The sequence below is a fragment of the Octopus sinensis genome, linkage group LG14, assembly GCF_006345805.1.
Source record: "Octopus sinensis linkage group LG14, ASM634580v1, whole genome shotgun sequence".
Taxonomy (NCBI): Eukaryota; Metazoa; Mollusca; class Cephalopoda; order Octopoda; family Octopodidae; genus Octopus; species Octopus sinensis.
In genome coordinates, this window is record NC_043010.1 from 46,255,597 (window position 1) to 46,280,549 (window position 24,953).

At 35.3% G+C, this 24,953-nt stretch overlaps 1 protein-coding gene across 3 annotated transcripts in view; it reads left to right on the forward strand.

Annotated features, from left to right (window-relative positions):
* The window catches only part of LOC115218760 (protein neuralized), a 466,873-nt gene that overhangs the window by 109,106 nt on the left and 332,814 nt on the right, over positions 1-24,953 (forward strand). The window lies entirely within an intron of this gene.

Genomic DNA, 24,953 nt, shown 5'->3' on the forward strand with positions numbered 1-24,953 from the left:
GGATGAATGGGGTTCTGATAAGAAAATATCCGCATACTTAACAGGACCAACCAAAACCATTCACATTGTTAAGATAATGGGAACAGATCTGCATCTCATGTGAAAAAATAATTTGTAATCGGAGAGCAGAATATCTTGAGATGAATAGGGAGTGGCAATGTATTCCTTGCTGTCATTTACAATAGCTATTGCTGTTTGAGTTGATCGCAGGAATTATAATATTACCAAGTAGAAGCTTGGATTACATTTACTGCTGTATTACTGACAATGTTAGAAGATGACAATGATTAGATCCTTCAAGATCATAACTAGAGAACATTGTTTCGAAAGTATGGAATTTTGCTGCTTGCATTTAGCCATCGTATTGGCTCTTTAAAATTCCTCAGTTAAATTCTTTGCACTGCCATAGTAAGGCTATTGAATGTCTTTAGCATACAATATCTAGCTATTAGAGATTGTTCTGTAAAATATATACCCTGAATGAAAATACACACACACACACACACACATGCACGCACCTGTTTGTTATAAGATGCAGTGGACTGATAGTTGAGTGCCCGAATAACATTGTATAGCTTTGCTTTTTTTATATCAGAAACAGCTGTAAGCTAATGAAGCTCATACAGATTCACACACACCACCACCACCATCACCATCATCATCATCATCATCATCATCCTCCTCCTTTCACATCCATTTTCTATGGTGGCATGGATCTGATTGTTTGACCAGAGCTGGCAAGCAAAAGAGCTGCAGCAGATTCCAGTCTGGTTTGGTTTAGTTTCTACAGCTGGCTGTCCTTCCTAATGCCAAACACTTTACTGTGTGTGCTGGGTGCTTGTAACATGGCATATATATATATATATATATATATATATATATATATATATATATATATATATCATCATCATCATCATCATCATTTAACGTCCGCTTTCCATGCTAGCATGGGTTGGACGGTTCAACTGGGGTCTGTGAAGCCAGAAGGCTGCATCAGGCCCAGTCTGATCTGGCAGCGTTTCTACGGCTGGATGCCCTTCCTAACGCCAACCATATATATATATAAGGCGCAGGAGTGGCTGTGTGGTAAGTAGCTTGCTAACCAGCCACATGGTTCCGGGTTCAGTCCCACTGCGTGGCATCTTGGGCAAGTGTCTTCTGCTATAGCCCCGGGCTGACCAATGCCTTGTGAGTGGATTTGGTAGACGGAAACTGAAAGAAGCCTGTCGTATATATGTATATATATATATATATGTGTGTGTTTGTGTTTGTCCCCCTAGCATTGCTTGACAACGATGCTGGTGTGTTTACATCCCCATCACTTAGCGGTCCGGCAAAAGAGACCGATAGAATAAGTACTGGGCTTACAATGAATAAGTCCCGGGGTCGAGTTGCTCGATTAAAGGCAGTGCTCCAGCATGGCCGCAGTCAAATGACTGAAACAAATAAAAGAGTATATATGGCTTAAGTTGGATTCACATTTAAGTATAATCAAAGTTTGCTTTCAGCATAGCTAAATTAACAGGTTACATACACAACATGATTAAGATTTATTTTGTTGTCTAGCAGTTACATTTTATTTCCAGAAAGGTGAGGTCTTTCCCTCCGGTTAACAGTTTAAACAGATTTGTCTATAGCCTCGGTGGGTTCTCTTAGAGTGGAGTCTGAGATTCTATGGAAAGTTTTATGATTTAAATCAGTGTTTCCCAACCTAATTTCTCCCCAGGTCTCACTATAACTTTCCAGAAAAACATATGCCCCCCCACCAGTGATTGAAAAAAACAACTTTATTTTTAATATTTTATCATAATTATTTTATATAAAAGAATCTACTGTTAACTCTTTTGTTAAGTATTGAGTACGAAAAAAGTACATTATTGACTAAAAAAAGGGAATCGGTTTTAGAGTTTTTCACAATTTGATGTCTCACTAAAGAAAAAAAAAAGGATGTTGGATCCTATGCCTCACCACAATTTTTCTGGGCCCCACTGGTGGAGCATCTGCCCCATATTAGGAATCACTGATTTAAATGGTTGAGCAGTGGATTGAAGTTTGGGAATAATACTTTTGGAGTAGGGTATGATTTTGGCATGTTCACCACATCTTAGTCAAAATGCTTGAACAGCCGATACCTGTAACACTGAGTGATGAAATACAAATCCCTTCTCTGGTTTGAGTGACAAATTGGAAGACTAAAGTTGATTTTGATGTATCCCTGAATTTAGGACTAAATGCAGCTGACCAGCATAATATACATGTGTATAATCTGAACATGTGTATAATCTGAAATTTAAAGGCAGGATTGTGGTATAATAGTACATATGTGGAGTTTCATTACAGTTATTTGTCATGCAGGTTGTTTAACTATCCTGCCTGTTTGGAATGTTATCTTAGATTAACACCTGCAATATCCAAAGTTGAAAAAAATGAAGGGGAGGGTTTTTTTTTTTTAATTTTGTTTATCAGCTGTAACTAACAGGATGCAGAATTGCACTAACAGATCATAAATCTTTAGTCTTAATGCACTGCAAGCATTTTTGTTGGTTAGTATCAGATCACCTGGAGATATTCTCTGTAATAGACTGGCACCTTATCCAGAGAAGTAAAGGTTTATTTCTATTCAGGGTTATTGGATATATTAACATTTTGCTGGCTAAATTTATAAGAGATTAAATGGTCGGCAGAGAAGCCTCCTTTCTGTTTTTTTGATTCATTTCCAAGAAAAATGCTATTTATTACTTGACAAAGAAAAATAAAAGGAATGTTTGTTTGTTTTTCTTAAATAGAAATATCAGCAATTTTATGTATAACCAGAAAAAGAGTTTGAAATTAAAAGAATCTGAATGCAGAATTATCAACTAACAAAGGGGACGAGCTGGCAGAATCGTTAGCACGCCAGGCGAAATGCTTAGCAGTATTACATCTGCTGTTGTGTTCTGAGTTCAAAATCCACCAAGGTCAACTTTGCCTTTCATCCTTTCGGGGTCGATTAAATAAGTACCAGTTACGCACTGAGGTTGATATAATCAACTTAATCCGTTTTGTCTGTCCTTGTTTGTCCTCTCTGAGTGTAATCCCTTGTGTGTAATAAAGTATTAAGAATTATCCACTAACAAGTTGAACTGGGAACTCTGTGTTCCAAACACCAGTTTAATAATGACTGTTATTTTCTAAATTTTTCAAAATAAATTGAAACCAAAGCAGTATATTTCAACAATAATATGGTAACAAAAAGGTTAAATTTATAGGCCATTCATCTTTTCCAACTTAATGCAGTTTCCATGAAGCTTCAGGGTCTTCAAACAGTCTTTGCATTTTTAGAATGGAATTATATGAATTTTACTATAGAATGTTCACTTTTGTTAAACAAAGTTTTTTGTACTTTGTATAAAAAGAATAAGAAATGTGTTAACCATAGACTTTAGTGATAACTTTAGTACAGTAACCCCTTGCCATATCGCAGTTCACCTATTGTGGTTTATTATTTAAGCTTCCATCGATTCTTCTGTGACGTTGTTTTGCATTTATAATAAAATAAATATATACAAATTATAAAAATGATAATAAAAATATACAATACAGTACTGTTTCTACTACATGGACTTTCACCTATCGCATGGGGTTTTGGAATGTAACATCCGCGATAGTAGAAGGATTACTGTAAATATTTTCTCCTACTCCCTCTCTCTGTCTGTCTGTCTCTTTCTACCCAAACCATCCCTCTCTATAATTTCTTTTGAAATTATAATGCAATCATAGTTTCTATATTAGAAAAAAATACAATTAATTATAGGTGTGTATGTGTGGTGTTTTGTGAGAGAATAGATCTGTTAACTTATTGTCATATCCAGATAGTTGTTTATCACAAGCAATTTCTTTTTAAATCAATTTTATCATCTATAATGGTTTTTCAATACTCATAAGACAATAACAGTTTTTAATGATTAAAAGAAAATGAAATGTATTTAAAGAATGTGTTGTTGTTTAACCCCAGGACAGCTCTGAGTCAGCATAAAGCTATCCTACATATATACATCCTATCATGTTTTGCAATCAGTCCTTCTTGTTTTAAGATGATAGTAACTTGAAGGAGATTTAGCTGCAGGTTCAATGTACTACCTCATCAATGCTATGACTTGGACTTTTATACTTTGGGGGGGCCAATAAAATGAAGTATCAGTCAAATACTGGAATCAGTATAACTGACTATTCCCTCTCACTAAATTTTTGGCCTTGTGCTTCTGTTAGAAATTATTATCTTTATATTGCCTTTGGATTCATTTCTGCCACTTTTCTGGCAATAACTATTTCTTTACTACCCACAAGGGGCCAAACACAGAGGGGACAAACAAGGACAGACAAACGGATTAAGTCGATTACATCGACCCCAGTGCGTAACTGGTACTTAATTTATCGACCCCGAAAGGATGAAAGCAAAGTCGACCTTAGTGGAATTTGAACTCAGAGCATAACGGCAGACGAAATACGGCTACGCATTTCACCCGGCATGCTAACGTTTCTGCCAGCTCGCCGCCTTCTTTCCTGGCAATAACATCAGTTAATTCTATTTCTCACTTCAACTTCAGTGAGTAAAAACAACTCTTTTATGCCTTATATATAAGACATAAATATATATATAGGCTGTGACAACCATTTAATGTAAGTTTTGTTTGGTGTTAAAAGTACTTTGAATTTAGGTTGAGTTTTCTGCCTATAAAGATGAAACCCAGTTTGGGATGTGACTTGAAACTAACTTACTGAACTTTGAGGTGTGATCATTCTTAATGTTTTTTACAAAGCATATTATACTCTTATGATGGTAATTTCATGATCTCAGAAGTGGCATTGGAACTATAGCATTCATACTATATAACTGAAGTGAAGTAGTTACAAATGGCTACAAAATAAACTCAACGAAGATTCAATATCCACTTACTATTTTTGAAGTATTTTGTTATGCATTGTTAGCACAATAAAATACTTTTAAATCTGACAGCTTCTGTGCTTGAGAATTTGCTTTTTTTTCCATGACAGCATTTTGCTTAAACAAATCCCAAACTCTTCAATTTTTTTCAAATTGTAAGAGTCTAAAAAAACAAAAATGGCACTCTGTTGATTACAATGACGAAGGTTCCAGTTGATCCAATCAATGGAACAGCCTGCTTGTGAAATTAACATGTAAGTGGCTGAGCACTCCACAGACATGCATGCCCTTAATGTAGTTCTCAGGAAGATTCAATGTGACACAGAATGGGGCAAAGTTGGCACTTTGAAATACAGGTACTCCTCATTTTTGCCAGCTGACTGGACTGGAGCAATGTGAAACAAAGTGTCTTACCTCAAGGACGTGCTGCCAGAAATAAAATCTATGACTTTACAATTGTGTGCTGGACACCCTCACCAGCTAAGCTTTCACTTATAGGAAACTAATGATGGTCTTCCAGCATAAGTCTCTACAATAAAAGGAAACAACAAAAGAGTATTTCTTATTTCTTTATTGCCCATAAGGAGCCAAACATAGAGGGGACAAACAAGGACAGACAAAGGGATTAAGTTGATTACATCGACCTCAGTGTGTAATTGGTACTTAATTTATCGACCCCGAAAGGATGAAAGGCAAAGTCAACCTCGGTGGAATTTGAACTCAGAACGTAACGACAGATGAAATACCTATTTCTTTACTGTCCACAAGGATTACAAAAGAATGACTTGACCTGTTAAACTTTTAGTCTCAATGACAAATTATATGTAAAATATATTTTGTAGTGGCAGGCATGGCTCTGTGGTTAAGAAACTTGCTTTGCTACCACATGGTTTGGAGTTCAGTCCTACTTGGGCAAGTTTCTTCTGCTATAGATCCAGACCAATTTGGTGGACAGAAACTGTAGAAACCTGTCACACAATCACATGTGTGTATGTGTTTTTGTGACTGTGTTTTTTCATACCCCCTCTGCTTGACAACCACTATTGGTTTGTTTGCATTCCTGTAATTTAGCATTTCAGCAAAAGGGACTGATAGAGTTAATCTTTGCGTTTAAATGCCTTCAAGATTTTTTTAAAGTTTAAACAAACTATACTAGATCCCACTTTATTCTACAGAAGTTGTGATTATTATTTATGATAACAATTGATGGTGGTTAAAAGAAAAAAAAAATCAAAATGGAATAAGCATTAAATCATCACCAAAAACATGTATATATAAATTTATTTTAATTAAGTATCCAAATAATATAAGCTCAAAAATTTATAACACTAGGCATCTTCAATGTACATAATGTTGGTGACATTGTTTGATATTGTCACTATACTTGCTGCATCACCATGAGTAGTTCTTAAAACAGTTAAATACACTTGTCCATGAGGAGATGGATCAGTTGGGAAGAATAGAAATATTTTATTCAATGACTGGTATTATGATTTATTGACTGTTATTGCAATAGCCATTTTGAGCTGGAAGCTGTAATTGTGTTAGTGTAAATAATAGAATGGTGTCAGAATGTCTTAGTTAATTCTTGGTACAATGATGTTTTCTATAATCTTCACCTTCAGTAACAATATTGCCTTCAATCTTCATTCATATAAATGGGTTATTTGAATTATTCTTCCATTACAAAATCCATTAGACTTATTTAAACTCCACAACAACATTACAACACATCCCTTTTACAAGATTAATGTTAAGTGGGTCGGTCGGTGGGAGGGGGGGGCACTCCATCAAAGTTACAGCTATTTAAGGAACTTCATTGAATAATTGTATAGGTAGTCTTTATCATTGCAGGAGTATAGTTGCTTTTTGTAAGTAACAATTTCTTCATTATAGAATTACAACACCATTGTTAGGAGTTGAGAAGCTTGAAAGATCTAAAGGACTACAGTTAATTTGATTTGTCATTTCATATTCATCCAATGCTATTTGAAAACTCAGTCTAGCAACCCATCCAGTTGCTTCCTCCCCTCACACAAAGCAGAAAATAAATCAGCCACGGTCCTTTAGTTCTGTATTTGCATATTCATGATTAACTTCAGTTTCACCATTCTCTCTTAAAAGGAAGAATGGAGCAACTTTGTCCTCAGTAGCTGCTCCACCAAACATTCTGTAAGCTAAGAAGTGTAAATAAAAATTGCTTAGAAAGTCCATGATGTTCCTGTCATAAAGGCCACAAAATATACAATCAAGTTTCATATACATACATATGTACACCTCAATATTTGTGTTGTTCTATGCCAACACATGAAATGACAACCTTGAATTACCTTTTATCAGTTTGCTGTTGTCATCAATTTTTCAAACAAAATTTTTGGAGCGGAAACTGGAATACGGAAAGTTGAAAGAACTGAAGAACCACTTTTGTAGAACTTCAGATTGTTCTGTAAATGTAACTGTGAGAACAGGTTGATCTAGACATGCTTCAACATCCTCTATTTGTAATCTGTTGAAATAGTGTGTCTTTCTGGAGTCATCAGGACAATCAACAGAGAAAATACATGAACTTGTTGCTCTGTAAGCATCCATTAATCATTAGCATTTAAACCAACTAAATCTGGACCGAATATTCTTTTTACTGTTTTGCGTTCAATCCAGTCAGATCTGGCCTTTCATAACTACACCAAAATGTAATTCTAAAAATCAGCAACATCGTTTAAATCTTGAAGCTATGAATTTAACCATATGCATGGTTAGATTCAAAGCAATATGAATAGGTAAGCATTTCATATGATAGAGTAATGCTAAAGGGTTAAGGTATCAAAAGTATTTGTTGCACTTGGCTCAATTGTTTTGTTGTGTGTGTGTGTGTGTGTGTGTGTGTGCACATGTGCATGCAAGCACTTCATTTCTTTTCCAGTTGTCGTCAGCAGTGTCAAAAATTTATGTATCTGCTGCAGACAACTCAAAGATGAGCTGCTGAAGGAAAGTTCCACTTTGAAGGCAGAAAGTTTATAAAAAGTCTGAGATAGTATGCTTGTCTAACATTTTTATTATCTATAAGGATGCTGCCGTTGATGATCTGCCATAAACAATTTGTGATTTTAAAAAAATTCTTATTGATCTGAGATTCCACATAACAGCAATACTGAAATGCACAGATTTTAAAATTGAGGTGCAGAACAGATTCCAAATTCATAAAAAAAATTGATGTCCCTATCAAATTAATCATCAGACTCCATAATGTCTATATTTGAAGTTGCATCTTTGAATGTTTAGCATTACTGTCTACAACAGTTTACAGTTCCTGAAATGATCGCGCCCTAGATTCTTGCATTGTAAAATTAACTTTTAGAATTTCGAACAGCGACAGCTTATTCTTTCATTTGATGTTCCTATCACATAAGCCATCAAACTCCATGACATCTATATTTGAAGTGGCATCTTTGTGTGTCTGATATTACTGTCCACAACAATTTTCAGTTCCTGAAATGAGCTTGCACTAGATTTCACATTGTAAAGTCATCTTTTAGAATTCCAAGCATCGGCAGTTTATTCTCCCATTTGACAACCTACATTTTCTCTTTGTGACTTCATTAGTCCACACCAAGTGCTTTCATCCATGTTGGAATTCTTGAATTGCTACCGCTTTGTATTCTTCATGTATCTGAATTTACAGAAATGCAAATAAAATGATATTTATTACTTTTAGAATTTCTATGAATATGAAAGTACAATAAAAATGTAATATTTCTATCACAGACAATCCATTGTCTCCTGTGACACACAATAATAGTAAAATAAAATGTCATGTGATTTCTAAAATGTACTCCTCCCCCCCCTGCACATTTCATTGAAGAAAAGTCTAAAGACTGAAATTCATGTTAAAGTCAATATCACTACTGACTCATTACATACAGCGCCATCTTTTATCATTATTTTACTTGTTGCAGTCATTGGATTAAGACCATGCAGTGGCACCAACTTGAAAGGTTTAAATCAATCCCAGCACTTCTTTTTTTTTTGTTGTTGTTGTAAAGTCTTATATCTATTTTCAGTCTCTTTTGCTAAACTGTCAACTAACATTGTCAAGCATTAGTGGAAACAAATGCAACACAAACACATCTAAGCATAGATATGTATGTGTGTAATATATATGTGTGTGTGTGTGTGTGAAGACGCATGGCTCAGTGGTTAGAGTGTCGAGCTTACGATCGTGAGGTTGTGAGCTCGAATCCCGGACCGGACTGCATGCTGTCTTCTTGAGCGAGACATTTTATTTCCCGTTGCTCCAGTTCACTCAGCTGTAGAAACGAGTTGCGACATCACTGGTGCCAAGCTGTATCGACCTTTGCCTTTCCCTTGGATAACATCAGTGGTGTGGAGAGGGGAGGCCGGTATGCATGGACGACTGCTGGTCTTTCATAAACAACCTTGCCCGGACTTGTGCCTGTGGGGGTAGCTTTCTAGGTGCAATCCCATGGTCTGTGTCGTGACCAAAGAGGGTCTCAGAATATATATATATATATATATATATATATATATATATAAAGTGAAGACTATTTGCCAACATAATGTGGCAGTCCTGGAAGGGATGATTATTACAGTTGTTTAGCACCAAGAGTGATGTGATTGTTTATTTTTAGAATGACATTGTAGGGTAAGTGTGAGAGGCTGGCTGGATCTGGCTGCTTTAAATACAAAAGGGTTAATGGAAAATAGTTCTTCAAGGCAGCGCCCCAGCATGACTGCAGTCTGAAATAAGTAAAAGAAAAGAAAAATATATGAAAAATAGATATATAGATGACAAGCCTTTGGTTGGCTTGGGGCTATTGTAGAAGAAAGATGGTTTACCAAAATAGGACTAAACCCAAGACCATGTGATTGGGCCACACCCGCGCCTATAATAGTGATAAATTTTGACCATACAATAGGCAGGTAGTTCTTTTTTTTTTTTCACTCTAGGATAATAAAACATAGTAATGGAAAATACAACAGTATTAGTCACCTAAACTTAATGGAAACACTAAGAAATTTAATTGACACTCTAAGTATATTTAATATTTTCAAGCAATTCATTTGGTGATTTCTGAGTCAGAAAAACTGTTTGCATTAATAAGGACAGTCCTCTCAAATGTCTAGAAATATTGCAAATTATCACGAGAGAGATAACTATTTGTGCTAGCTACACATATTGTAGTTTAATCCTATTATAATGATAGTAGGCATCTAATCGTTTATATCACCTGCTAACAATTTCTGGTAGAAGCCAATTCATTTCACTTACTGTGCCAATATTTTGGGGGAAAGACAAGGATATTACAAAATCTAAAAATTAAGATGAAGTGCTATTAGTTTTCTCAGTATTGATTTATTTCCTTGAAGCTCTCTCTCCAGAATTTCAATGACTTCTTTGAATTAAAAAAACATTGGTGCTGTATGTATGTATGTGTGTGTGTGTGTGTGTGTGTGTGTGTGCGCGCGTGTGTGTGTGTGTGTATATGTATATATATATATATATATATTATATATATATATATATATATATATATATATATATATATATATATATATATATTTCTTTATTGCCCACAAGGGGCTAAACATAGAGGGGACAAACAAAGACAGATAAAGGGATTAAGTCGATTATATCGACCCCAGTGCGAAACTGGTACTTAATTTATCGACCCCGAAAGGATGAAAGGTAAAGTCGACCTCGGCGGAATTTGAACTCAGAACATAACGGCAGACGAAATACGGCTACGCATTTCGCCTGGCGCGCTAACGTGTCTGCTAGCTCGCCTTATATATATATATATATATACATACATACATACATACAAGCATACACACAAGCTTATACTTTCATATTCTTACACATAAAAGGACTGATCAAAAAGTATCAGAACTGTTGCTATGATAATGGAGCAAAAGTATGCAGAATGAAGCTGCCTTGCCATAGATTGACCTTGAACTCTGTTGCTCATGCATACTAAGTTACAACGTTGTTTATAGCAGTACATGGAAACAAAGTGTGTAGAGTGTGGTTCTCTCAAAAAAGAAGACTGGGTTTCAGCTGTGCAGGATTTTTTGGATTGTGTTGAGGAAGACAAAATCTTTAAATGTAACCATTAACAGGTGACAAATCGTGGGTCTATGGCTACAACCCCAAAACCAAAGTAAAAGTCAAGTCTGTCTTGAAAGGAACAAGATTTCAAGACATCAAGGAAATCCAAGAGGATGTGACAAGGTAGCTGCTTGCTATCCTAGAAAAGGAGTTCCAGGAATGCTTCTGTTAATGGAAATGATGCTGGATAAAATGTGTGTCTTCAGAAAGGGACCACTTTGAATGTGATTAATCCTTTAGCAATTTAAACCAGTCATATCAGGCTCAAATATTCTAGCTGTTTTATTTTCAAATCAACCAGATCCAACCTCTCACACCTGTCCTACAATGTTTTTCTTAAATTAAACAATCACATCAGTGAAATCAGAAAGCTATGAGTTAATGCCTGATTAATTAAAACCAATGAGCATTACATTTGACATAGTAATTTGAATATTAAAGGGTTAAATGCCAATTTCTTTTTAAAACTCAAACTCCAGTCCTGATACTTTGTGATGAGACCTCGTTAATAAAATATCATTACACTAACTCTGTACTCATTACACTGTATTCTCTGAAAACATCTAAAATAATTCAAGCAAAACCTTCGGAAAAATTTATTTCAGTGATATATTGTTTTCCATTCAGTTATTGGACTTTAGCTGTGCTAGCACACTGCCTTGAAGGGTTCTAGTTGATCGTATTAGCTCCAGAACTTATTTAGTCTGGTCCTTATTCCAATAACACAACCATTCCCTAGATTTCTATTTGTCTGGCATGTGATTTGTTTTGAAATTACGTATTAAAACTAAAGCAATTGCAGCATGGAAAACACATTTCAGTCATTCAAAATCACACAAAAGCCTGTTAACTGTATTTAATCATCTATTTGGTGTCAAAGTTTTCATCACTCTGGCTGCCAGGTAAAGATGACTTGGATATACATAAAGATACCTAAATCATCCAATCATAAAAACAACACTGCAAACTTCTAAATGAATGGGACCCAACCAAGGTTCATATAACCTCTTGGGGGTCTGTATAGGATTTTGTGGGGTCTACACAAGCAAAATAGTAAATTGGGTTTATGGTAGTATTTTGGGCGTCCAGGAAAAAATTTTGCTTTAGACACATTTATTTCAAGAAACAACCAGGTTTCTTTGCCTAATGCTTAACATAGCTCACCCTATACTATAAAACTAGTTCTAAACATAAATGGTTATGGGGGTCCATAGATTAAAAAAAAATGGTTGAGAACCACTGTTCTATTTATCTCAGGCTCGTCAACTTTGGTCATCTCTTTCTTAATTGGGGCCAGATGGGGAATTGAACTCAGGAAGCTATTGTCAATTATATTTGATTTCAGGTCCCTGCAGTTAGAAGTTACTTTAACTCTGCTACAATTATTTACAGTAGATGGATTAGGATATTAGAGATTAGTCCAATCCACTAAGCACTAAGTGACCTGGCATGAACTGCTAACCTCTTTATTATGTGTGTCTGGTCATCAAATATATTTGAGATTGCATGTTTTCCTGCAGTAGTAGTGGTGGTGGTGGGGATGATGGTGTTACTAGTAGTAGGAATATCTATGTAAAAAAAAGAATACTCATTATTAAAAGAAGTTATATTTGTTTATATTTCAAGAAATTCATTGCAAATGTACATAATATATTGAATTTTTAATGCATGAACACATACACAGACATGTTTACACATGCACGCACACACACACAATTCCTAGTATTGCTAACAATGAAGTAATTAAGACTATACAGTTGGGAGTTTAGAATTATAGGATATTTTGTTTTGATACAGAGATATATATGAGTACAGGATTGTGCAATTAAGAAGTCTGCTTTCCAATGGTTTTAGGTTCAATCCCACTGCCTGACACTTTGGACAAGTGCCTTGGGTTGACCAAAGCTTTTTGAAGAGATTTAGTTGGTGGAAATTGAAAGAAGCCTGTTGTATGTGTGTGTTGCCTTGTCTTGTGATTGAGTGGTTGTTGTAAGTGAATGTTAAATGTCATGCATTTCCAATATTCTGTAAACCCTGTCTGTCCATGGGGAATATTATCTTGCTTGGAAATGGGTAAAGGTTGGCAACAGGAAGAGCATGCAGCCATAGAAAATCTGTCTAGGTAAGCTCTTTTCAATTCATGCAAGCATGGCCAAGTGGATGTTAAATCATCAATTTCTCAGAATACTATAGTTAATATCAAATATTGGGAAATCAAGTAATCTTGTTTAAGATCGATACCACATTGCATGTTCAGAAATAAAATGTTTAAATTTGATTTTGCTTCTGTTTGCACTTTATTTCCTAACTTATATTGTGGTGGCTGTCTTAAACACTATTGATATACATATATTTCATTACAGCAAAATTTTCTCTATTAAATTCTTTATTTTGTAATCTTTTCATTATTCCTTTGTTGGAAAGACTAGGAATTTTGAATTTTGTCATCAAATATTCTTTGTTTGATAGTGCTTATATCTATACAAATATCTATTTACACAATATATTTTTCTATTTTTCAAAATTTACTAGTTTTAGATATCTATATCTGTTAATGCAACTTCAAGTGTGTATGCGTAAAGATTTTTTTTTTTCTTTTTTTGTTAGCTTTATTTCTAAGTAGTGTTCTCAATTCTTTATTTAAAAACAAAATTCTATATCTATAAATCTATTTCCTACTGCTAAGTACATAAACCATGTGACTGAGATTAAAGTTTTAGCATTGACATATGTATCTTCATGTAGATTAATTTAAGTATATATAAAGATTGTTAGAGATCAACAGATCTATCTATGGATAAGTTGGATATATCAAATGTATTTTAAGATAGACCACACCCATATCCATTACACACGCACTTACACACACTTACACACACACTTACACACTTACACACACACACATGCACGTTCTTATGAGAGGTTATTCAACATCCTCTTTAATTCTCTTCTGTTATAAATTTAATGTTCCTTTACATGTATTTGGTTCACAAATTTCAAGTTTTTAGCACAATTTGTTTCCACTGGATGCACTTCTAAACACACATTTTCCATTGTGAAATGGGTGTGGCTTCTGGTCATTTAGCATGCAATAATGCACCTTCCCAGGGGAACATGGCATAACTGTAACTAATTTTGAAATCAGAATTTTTGTGAGTCACTCTCATCATTAACCCTTTAGTATTTAAACTGGCTCAAATATTTCTTCATGTTCAAACTGGCCAGATCTGACCTCTCATGCCAATCCTACAACATCATTCTAAAAATAAGCAATCGAGGTACAGGTGAAGCTGTGTAGTAAATAGGTTGCTTCCCAATCACATAGTTCCAGGTTCAGTCCCACTGTATGGCAACTTGGGCAAGTGTCTTCTACTATAGCCTCAGACTGACCAAAGGTTTGTGAGTGGATTTGGTTGAAAGAAGCCTGACATGTATGTGTGTGTGTGTGTGTGTATACACATACAGTGTGATGGGTAAATTGTTGCCATTTTATAATTTAAATTTCGTGCTTGCGCATTGTTTGTTTTTGATTTTGTCAACTACACAGTATAGTAGGGTCAGTTGGGCACTGTCTGTGAGAAAACAGCACCATGATGCAATTCACTCTGCCAGAAATTTGGAAATGACATGCTGTACTGCTTGGCATTTGTGTCAGAAGCTCCAATATGAACATTTCAGAGTGTTTGGGTGTCAATCCGAGGACATGTACCAAGAGTGATAAAAATCAAACATTCAGTTAACATCATAGTGTTTGGAGTGATCACTAGTGATGGTGTCATTATGCCTCCATTCATCTTCCCAAATGGCCTCTGACTCAAGACGGAGGCCTACATCAAGTTCCTGGAGGAGGTAGTGCTGTCCTGGGTCAAGAGGGTGGCTGCTGGAAGACCCTACGTTTGGCAACAGAACTCTGCACGATGCCACACAAGCAGGAGAACCCAGTCATGTCTGACAGACAATTTCTGTGTATGTGCGCATGTATGCATGTGTGTGTGTGTGTTTTCTGAGACTAGTGGCTCACATCGTTTTTTGGCTCATAATCCCATCCACAGGCCCCTTAGAATCTTTCAGTTTTCTGTGGCCTCCTCAACATTATTAGTAGTAAAAGTTCTTCAATTTTGTAATAAATATTTAGAAGTAGAAACAGATCACTTCTGAAAAAATTAAAAACCGTTCTTAAGAATAAATTTGTAAAATTTATCAAATAATGAAATTTTAAATATTAATTGTTTTAAATTAGTTTTATTTTCATGAAATTCATTTCTATGAATAATTAAGAAATTGATAATTTGTAATGAAAACAATTTTTGAACAGAAAATTTATAACAAGCATTGGAAATAATTTTTTTCATTGGTGATCTACCTTTCTACCATTAATGTAATAAACTCCATAAAAAGTTTGTGCCTATTAATTGCACATTTATTCTTTATTCTATTTCACAAACACAACAATATTTTGTAGGTTCAATAAAACAACCATTTCTAATCATCTATTGTTTTCCATGCATGATGATAAAAAAAAATATTCTATTGACACCAAAGAAAAAAATCAATAATTTCTATAAAATGATTATTTTTTCAGTACAAAAATAAGATCCTTCTGCTAAATACAAAATATCTTACCTTTATTCTATGTTTATTCTGTGGAGTGCTAGTGCATTGAGAAAAACAATTAGGTATAAGAGGAATTAGATACAGTCTGCATGAGAGAAGTCTATGGTGGTTTGGTCATGTGGTGCAAATTGGTGGAGGCACATGGCCTAGTGGTTAGAGCAGTGGATTCACGGTCGAGGGATCGCGGGTTCTAATCTCAGACCGGGCGATGTGTGTGTTTATGAGTGAAACACTAGCTCCACGCAGCTCCGGCAGAAGGTAATGGCGAACTTCTGCTGACTCTTTCACCACAACTTTCTCTCAGTCTTTCTTCCTGCATCTTGCAGCTCACCTGCGACGGACCACATCCCGTCCAGGTAGGGAACCTATATGCCACGGAAACCGGGAAACCGGCCCTATGAGCCAGGCATGGCTCAAGAAGGAACAAACATGTGGTGCAGATGGATATCAACTTCTCCTTAAAGAAGTGCTGATCACTCAAAGTGGGTGGATAGAACTCATGGAAGAGGGAGACATGGAACAAAGTACTGAAGGACAGTTATAGGATACTGAACCTTACAGAGGAAATGACAAAGGACCAAGATATCTGGTGCCTTGCTGTACTCAAAAAGATCTGTCTTCCACAGCAGAATTATTAATGCTGCTGCTCTTGATGAAGGGGATTGGCCTGCAAGAAGACTGTGCCGGTGCCATGTAGAAAGCACTCATACTGGTGCCATGCAAAAGTGTCCATGCCAGTACCATGTTAAAAGCACCTGACACACACTGTAAGGTGGTTCGAATTAGGAGGGACATCCAGCTGTAGAAGCCAAGCCAAATTAGACTGGAACTTGGTGTGGCTCTCCAGCTTGCCAGCTGTGGTCAAACCATCCAACCCATGCCAGCATAGAAAACAGACATTAAATGATGATGATGAGATCCTTATGACTGATCCAGTTTCGCATGTTTTTCAGTACCAGGGTCCATGCTTGTCAGAGAAAAATGAAGATCACCACTTCCATAAACACACACACATGCACATACAACAAGCTTCTTCAGTTTCTTATTTCTTTATTGCCCACAGGGGGCTAAACATAGAGGAGACAAATAAGGACAAACAAACGGATTAAGTTGATTACATCGACCCCAGTGCATAACTGGTACGTAATTTATCGACCCCGAAGGGATGAAAACAAAGTCAACCTCGGCAGAATTTGAACTCAGAACACAGCGGCAGACGAAATACCACAAAGCATTTTGCTTGGTGTGCTAACGTTTCTGCCAGCTCGCCACATTAAGCCTCTTCAGTTTCTGTTAACCAGTTTCACTCATACTGGTTAATTTGTGACTGTAGTATAGAGCACAAAGCAACAGTGTTTAGGGAGTGGAACCAGACCACATGATGCTGAACTGAACATAACCATATAGCTACCCTTGTGCTTACATACATGTATTAGAAAGTCTTAGTTGTGATAATAAACCATAAAAATGCAAGCACATTCTCTCTGTGCTTTTGATATATAGGAAAAGGGGTGAAGTGTCTCCTGATGAACCATTTCATTATTTGTTGATCACTCTTCAGAGATATCCCCAATCAATAGCCTTGTGTCCAACTCATAAGCAGTTGGTAATTAAGCTATTCCCCTGGTGGATAAATTAATTTGCATATTTGTGTTTCAGACTGCATGTCATTGTGTAAAAAATATATTTTTTTATGCACAAGATACTGTGAATTAAAAGGATGAAATTAAATTTAGATATCAAAAAACTTGAGGTGTGATAAGGTACAGGTATGACTGTGTGATTAAGAAATTTACTCTGCAACCATGTGGTTTTGAGTTCAGTCCCACAGCATGGCACCTTGGATGAATGTCTTCGATTATACTGAGCTGAGTAATTCCTTGTAAAGAAATTTGGTTTATGAAAACTGTCAAAATCTGTCACAGGCATAGTTGTGTGGTAAGAAGCTTGCTTCCCAACCACATGGTTCCAGGTTCAGTCTAACTGCTTGACACCTTGGGCAAGTGTTTTCTACTATAGCCTCAGGCTGACCAAAGCCTTGTGAATGGATTTGGTAGACAGAAACTGAAAGAAGCCCATCATATTTGTATGTGTGTGTGTGTGTGTCTTTGAGTCTATTTGTCCCCCCCCCATCTTCACTTGACAACTGGTGTTAGTGTGTTTATGTCCTTGTAACTTAGCAATTCATCTAAAGAGACCAATAGAATGAGTACTAGGCTTAAGATATAAGTCCTGGGATCAAGTCAGTGCCACAGCATGGCCATAGTAAAATGATTGAAACAAGTAAAAGGATATAAAAATATGTGTGTGTGTCTCTCTCTTTCCATTTGTCCCTCTTCCACTTGGCAACTAGCTTTGTTTATGGCCCCATGACATATCAGTGATAGAATAATGTTAATGAGTGAAACAAGGAAAAAGTGAAAGGAAGATAAAAAATAATAAACTGCGTAAGGATGTAAATACACTTCAGTTTAATGCATGACTGCTTTATATAACAGCTGACTGTTGTAGACACCATGTCTTTAATCCCAATTAACACTTATGTGACCAGTGAATCTGTAAATGATAAAAGAATGATCTGTACAGAGTGATATGTATTTACACTCTGCTTCTGGATTTAATTCTTTCTCCTTTTGTTTGTAAACAAAAATTTACACACACTCACTCACACATATGTTCACATGCACACTCACACATGCTCTCACTCGCACATGCACTCGCTCACACACATGTGCTCCCTCATGCACTCACCCACACATACAGTACACACGTACTCCCTCACACACACACACACATGCTCCTTGACACATCCGCTTACTCATACATGCATGTACTCCCTTACACACATACTACCTCACACACACTCCCTCATGCATGCAATTCCTCACACATGCATTCACTCATGCATGTACTCATATGCACACACTCACACATACTCATGCATTCACTTGCACATATACATGCACTCATGCATGCACTTTTGCACACATGCACATTTTGAATCAATAGGTCTTATGAATCAACAAGTTTACTCTTTTTCTGTTTTTAAATTGTTTTACTGATAGTGGTGCAATAGTTTAAGTATAGCAAATTATTTCATTTTTAGCTGAATACTCTTTCTTTTAACCACTGAAACTGTAAGTAAATAGTTAACATCTTGTCAGTCATTTAAACTGAGCAAACAGTGTCAGGGTGGGGAGATGTATCACTGCTATTTCTAGTAGTTGAGCGCCCATCATTGATGAGACCAAAGAAGGTTGAAATCACTTGATCTGGTAGACTTGGTGATGGAGGTTGCCAGGATTTATTTCCCTGCTAGCATATAAACAAGAGTGCATTTTGCATTTTACATCAAAAGCCAATATGAGAGTTTCTCTCATGGTATTTATCACAGTATAGTTTGTTCTGACAGAACATCCACATTTAAGTGACGATGAATATTATCTCTTGGTATTAATACTGCCTCTGTTGTTAATCTATATTTTGTAACAATTTCATTGGCTAATCATGAGACCAGTGCCTGTTCTAGCACTGTTATTCTATATATTGCTGGTAGGGAGATGAGTCACTGCTATCTCTAGCAGTCAAGCATCCATCATTGATGAAATCAAGGAAGGTCGAAATCATGTGATCTGGTGGTCTCAGTGTTGGAGGTTGCAGGAATTTACCTTCCCTCTAGCAATATAAACATGAGTGCATTCTGCAGCAAAAGCCGATATGAGAGCATTTTACATGGTGTCTACTGTAATGTAGTTTATTCTAACAGAACATCCATATTTAAGTGGGGATAAATATTACCTCTCCATAGTGTTGCATGTACTTTACTCAACAATGCTACAGCCATAGTTATCATTCAACTACTGTAGTAGTTGAATAATATTCTTAAGGCTGCAATTTACTCACATACAGCATCTTTCAGAGCTTGTCGCTAATCCAGTTCTTAACCAAATTGAAAACTGTTAACATTTTTGAAGCGGGGTGGTCCCTAGCTACATTTTGGCATAAACAAATTGAGATTTGATCCAGTAGAAAAACGTTTACATCAAAATTTGTAGCAACGTTATAGGAGAGTAAGTAACACCACCAATCAAGTTTAGTTCTAAATAACTTTTTTTATTTTAAAAGCAAAATATATTTATCTTAGCTTCGATGATAGAAGATAGCATGAAGAATTTCATAGTTTTGTTCCCATGCAACAAAAATTTGTATCAAGAAAGTTGTGAGGTAAAATATCATGAAAAAAATATGAGTAAGGCAAAAAATTGGATTTAAGTATAATTAACTTTTTTTATTTTAGAAACAAACTGTTTTTTAATTAAGTTTAAATGATACGGCTCAATTCAAGGAATTTCATGGTATCAATCTTGTGCAATGAAGTTTTAAAAGAAAAAAGTTATGAGTGGTTGTTTCTCAAATTTGAGGGTGATTATATAGTTCTATACTTTTTTATAAATATAGTTCTATATAAGGGGACTTTTAATATATGTTACTGGTGTCATTGAGGTAAGGAAAAAATTATCAACAACACTGCTAATTGACACATTTGACACTTTATTAATTACCATAATAACATAGACTGGAAAAAATATGGATTACATGGAAAATGCGAGCAAGAGAAATAATATTCTTAAGATTATAAACCTGGAAAATTACAGGACAAGTTATTACACTTGGAAAAGTTCAGGACAACTTATTACATCTGGTAAAGTACAGAACAAGAAAAATTTTTACTTAAAATATTACAGCTAAAGATAAAATTTGAAAATTAAAAATTATTTGATTTTAATTTACAAAGTAACATTATAATTTTAAAAAGTAGCATCATTTTGTTAAAATATTGACACACTAAAATACTTAAAAAATGAGAGCCAGAAGTACCAATATAGCTAAAGTTTTATGCAAAGTAGAATAATATATATGGTAGGCAAATTCATTATGTAAAAAATAGGCATTGGGTCAAGACTAAAAATGTGAAGACTTGGCAATAACTCTAGCAAATTTTACTGTGAACTTGTTGTTATAGGTAGATTTTACTGTAATACTTCTTACTTGTTTCAGTCATGTGACTGTGGCCATGCTGGAGCACCGCCTTTAGTCAAGCAAATCAACCCCAGGACTTATTCTTTGTAAGCCTAGTACTTATTCTATCAGTCTCTTTTGCCGAACTGCTAAGTTACGAGGATGTAAACACACCAGCATCGGTTGTCAAGCGATGTTGGGGAGACAAACAAAGACATTTACATACACACATATATATTTATATATATATATATATATATATATATATATATATACGAAGAGCTTCTTTCAGTTTCCATCTACCAAATCCACCCACAAGGCATTGGTCGCCCGAGGCTATAGTAGAACACACTTGCCCAAGGTGCCACGCAGTGGGACTGAACCCGGAACCATGTTGTTGGTAAGCAAGCTACTTACCACACAGCCACTCCTACGCCTATTCAGTGATTTTTGTATTGTTCTATTTATTGTACAAACTAATTATGTACTACAATTATTTTTTATGATCTATTTTCAAATTTCTAATTAATTAATAATTTAAAAATTGAATTTTTTTAAAGTGCAAAAAATATTTTGAGTTATTTTTTTAATTTTTAATAGAAGTAACAAGTAATAACAAACAACAGTCATAAAATTTTTAGTTTTAATAAAAGCTAATATTTTCTAAATCTTAATATTTTAATTGAAATTTTATCCTTAGCTGTAATATTTTAAGTAAAAAATTTTCTTGTTCTGTACTTTACCAGATGTAATAAGTTGTCCTGAACTTTTCCAAATATATTAACTTGTCCTGTAATTTTCCAGGTTTATAATCTTGAGAATATTATTTCTCTTGCTCGCTTTTTTCCATGTGATAGTAATATTTTAGCTCTATGTCTAATGGTAGCATTAAACACCTTAGCATTAAACGTGTTAGCCTTATACTCATCCATTGAAATTTGAAGACATTAAGCTGAAATTATATGCTTCTTTATGTTTCAATTATTATAATTGTTTTTGTTTTATTTTATTTTCTAGGTAAGTCCACAGATTAATGACAAAGTTAAAAGCTGGTAATGTACATTCATACATTTTTATTCCTTATATTATTTCACTGTCTCCATCCACTTAAGCCTACTCAACACTCTGATTTATCCTTTCCTTGTCATCTATACTGAATCTTGACCCTCTCCTTACAACAATCCCTGCACTAATGACATTGCCTTTTTCCTTCCCCCCAAAGCATCAATCTTCTGGAATTTTCTCTAAGCCTATATCTTTTTTGCAGACGTCAGCTTACAAGTGATTAAAGATGCTAATCTTAAGTCACTGAGAATCTGAGATCATGAGCACCACCGTCACCCACCTAAATAATTACACACACACACACAGGCATAGTGTATTTTGGGTGAAAATCTCTTAATACACATTTAAGAGCTCCTATGTTGCTGTGTGGCTACCACATATTATACCTCAGGGTATTTCCATGTATGGATATACATGTAGAACTCCTTTTTGTGTAGTATTAATATAATAATAATAACACAAGGATAGAAGTTAACAGGAATCAAATAGTGGATCCCAATATACTTTTCATGAATATGAACATGGCAACTTAAAGGTGATGTGGGGTGCAGAAACATATGATTATCCACTATTAAAGCCTGTTAACTTCCATCCTTTACTATATTATTATTATTATTATTATTATTATTATTATTATTATTATTATTAGGAGGAGGAGGAGGCGCAATGGCCCAGTGGTTAGGGCAGCGGACTTGCGGTCGGAGGATCGCAGTTTCGATTCCCAGACTGGGTGTTGTGTGTGTTTATTGAGCAAAAACACCTGAAAAAAGCTCCACGAGGCTCCGGCATGGGGTGGTGGCAACCCCTGTTGTACTCTTTCATCCCAACTTTCTCTCACTCTCTCTTCCTGTTTCTTGAGTAATGCTGCAATGGACTGGCTTCCCGTCCAGCTGGGGGGGAACACATACGCCACAGAAACCGGGAAACTGAGCCCATGAGCCTGGCTAGGCTTGAAAAGGGAGCATAAATAAATTATTGTTATTATTATATATATGGAGTCAAGGATGGAAAATGCTGCTAATACCTGTTGAGTCAAAAATATACATTCCCTTTCTTCCAGAAGACAGACTGTTTCTTTTAATGGCATGTTAATTCATGAGACTTCTTGATTCTCTGACATTAACCCCTCATTTGCAGTTGATAATAATTGTTACTAGGTATTTGCTTAACCTCTCTCATAGCAAGAATAATTTCAGTAAAACAAGAATTTATTTTGTATGGCATTTCGTGTACCTTAACCTCATCTTTGCTCTTCAAATTCATGATACTGGCCATTGACTTGAGTGCAATGATGCTACATTTAAATTGCTTGCAGTAAATAAAACATTGTCAGGGACAGGGTTCTAGAAGGATATTGTTATGGAAAAGAAGGATTGGGCAATGCATTCTGTAGGGATGTGACAGTTGAGTGAGAGAAAACTGGTGTTTAAGTTGTGAAAGTATATAGTCAGCTTGTTCAAAAGAGCAAATGTTACATGAATAGCAGTAGCAGTGTCAGGTGCATAAACTGTACTTGTATTGGTAAATATCTTAGTTTTAAGTTATTATCTATAGTGTTTACAGAGGCAAAAATAATGATTTATGGTTACTTGTCAATTCTTATAATATTATTGTTTTATTTCAAGATGATATTGAATAGGACAATATTAACATTTCCAAAGAGACTCAGATTTTTCATAGATAGGTGTGTATGTATGCATATACATATGTGTATGTACGTGTGTGTGAGAGAGAGAGATTTGCCTTAAGTGATTTGTGGTTGCAATCTCAAAGTAAATTGTAGTTTCAACCTAGTTTGATCTCGTTCAGTTTTGATGCAGTCAGAACCATTTATAATCCCTTAACTTGCCAGGTATGCACCACTGGTGCGTAGTGGGCTATAAAGATATACAACTTTACTTTGCATTTTATATAAATCTTATATTTGTTATACACTGGTAATTTTTCATCTCGGAAAATCTAATATTTTATGCAACTGAACCAAATGAATGTATAGGACTCAGAAGAATGTTTTGCTTGAGTGGCAGAATGTGCGTAAAGTTCCAATACTTAGAGTAATATGTGAAGGGCTTACAAAGATCTCTTTGTGACTGAGCTACAGTACCTTCCATTCTAGGTAAATTGTAATGGAACACAAAATTTCAAACCATTGATTTTTCTTTGATTTCTAGTTAAGGCCACCCATTTGGTTAACCATGCAAATCAAGTTGATTTATGTCTTGAGTTACAGTTCTTTATGACCAGTTTTGCTGAGTCACTCTGGAAGCCATCTAAATTTTAACATTGGCTGAGTGTAAATATCCATTTCCCTGTTCTTTTTTTAAACAGCTCTTCTGCTCATCAGGTATTAGATGTTTCTCATATAGGTGTTGATATACCTCTTCTGTTGTTAATCCTATTTGCAGTTTCCACATGTGCTAGACATGTAATTAGTCAATAATTTGAGGCATTTTGTTTCGTCTTTCAATATTTGGTAGAGTCTTCTGTTTGTGAACCGCATTGTACATCTTTGATATACACTCATTTCTATCATTATGGTTTCATGGAGATTTTGTTAATATTTTATTATGGCTGGGTTTAGATCATGTTTGTTCCTAACACGCACAATTCACCAGTGAAAGCAGTTTTCAAACTCTGCAATGTTTCGACCTAACTGTGTGTATCCTTGGTCAAAACTAACCTGCCAAACGAATAAATCTAACATGAGCACAAACTTTTGTTTATAAAAATCAGCAAATTATTTGATGATGCATGCTGATGTCTGCCAACAGATAATTCATGAGATGCATGCAGGACAGTGAGAATCCAAACAATATCATATCTATTCTTCATTCTTAATGCCAGAATGTATAAGAATGAATTGGTACATTCTTCAGATTCTCATTGTTCTGCATGTACCCCATGAATTAGTACTTTTGTTTTTCTCTTCTTTCTTTAACCCTTTAGTGTTCAGATTACTCTGTTAAATGTAATAATTTTTCACTCAAATTGTTTTGAATTAATCATACATTATCTTATAGCTTTGAGGTTTCAATGATGTGATTGTTTGTTTTTAGAATATCAATGTAGGTTAGGTGTGAGAGGCTAGATATCGCCCGTTTGAATGTAAAACATGTAGAATATCTGGGCCAGATATGGCCGGTTTAAACACTAAACGGTTAATTTACCTTGCTTTCACTGGTCCTGTTTACTTATATCTTTCCT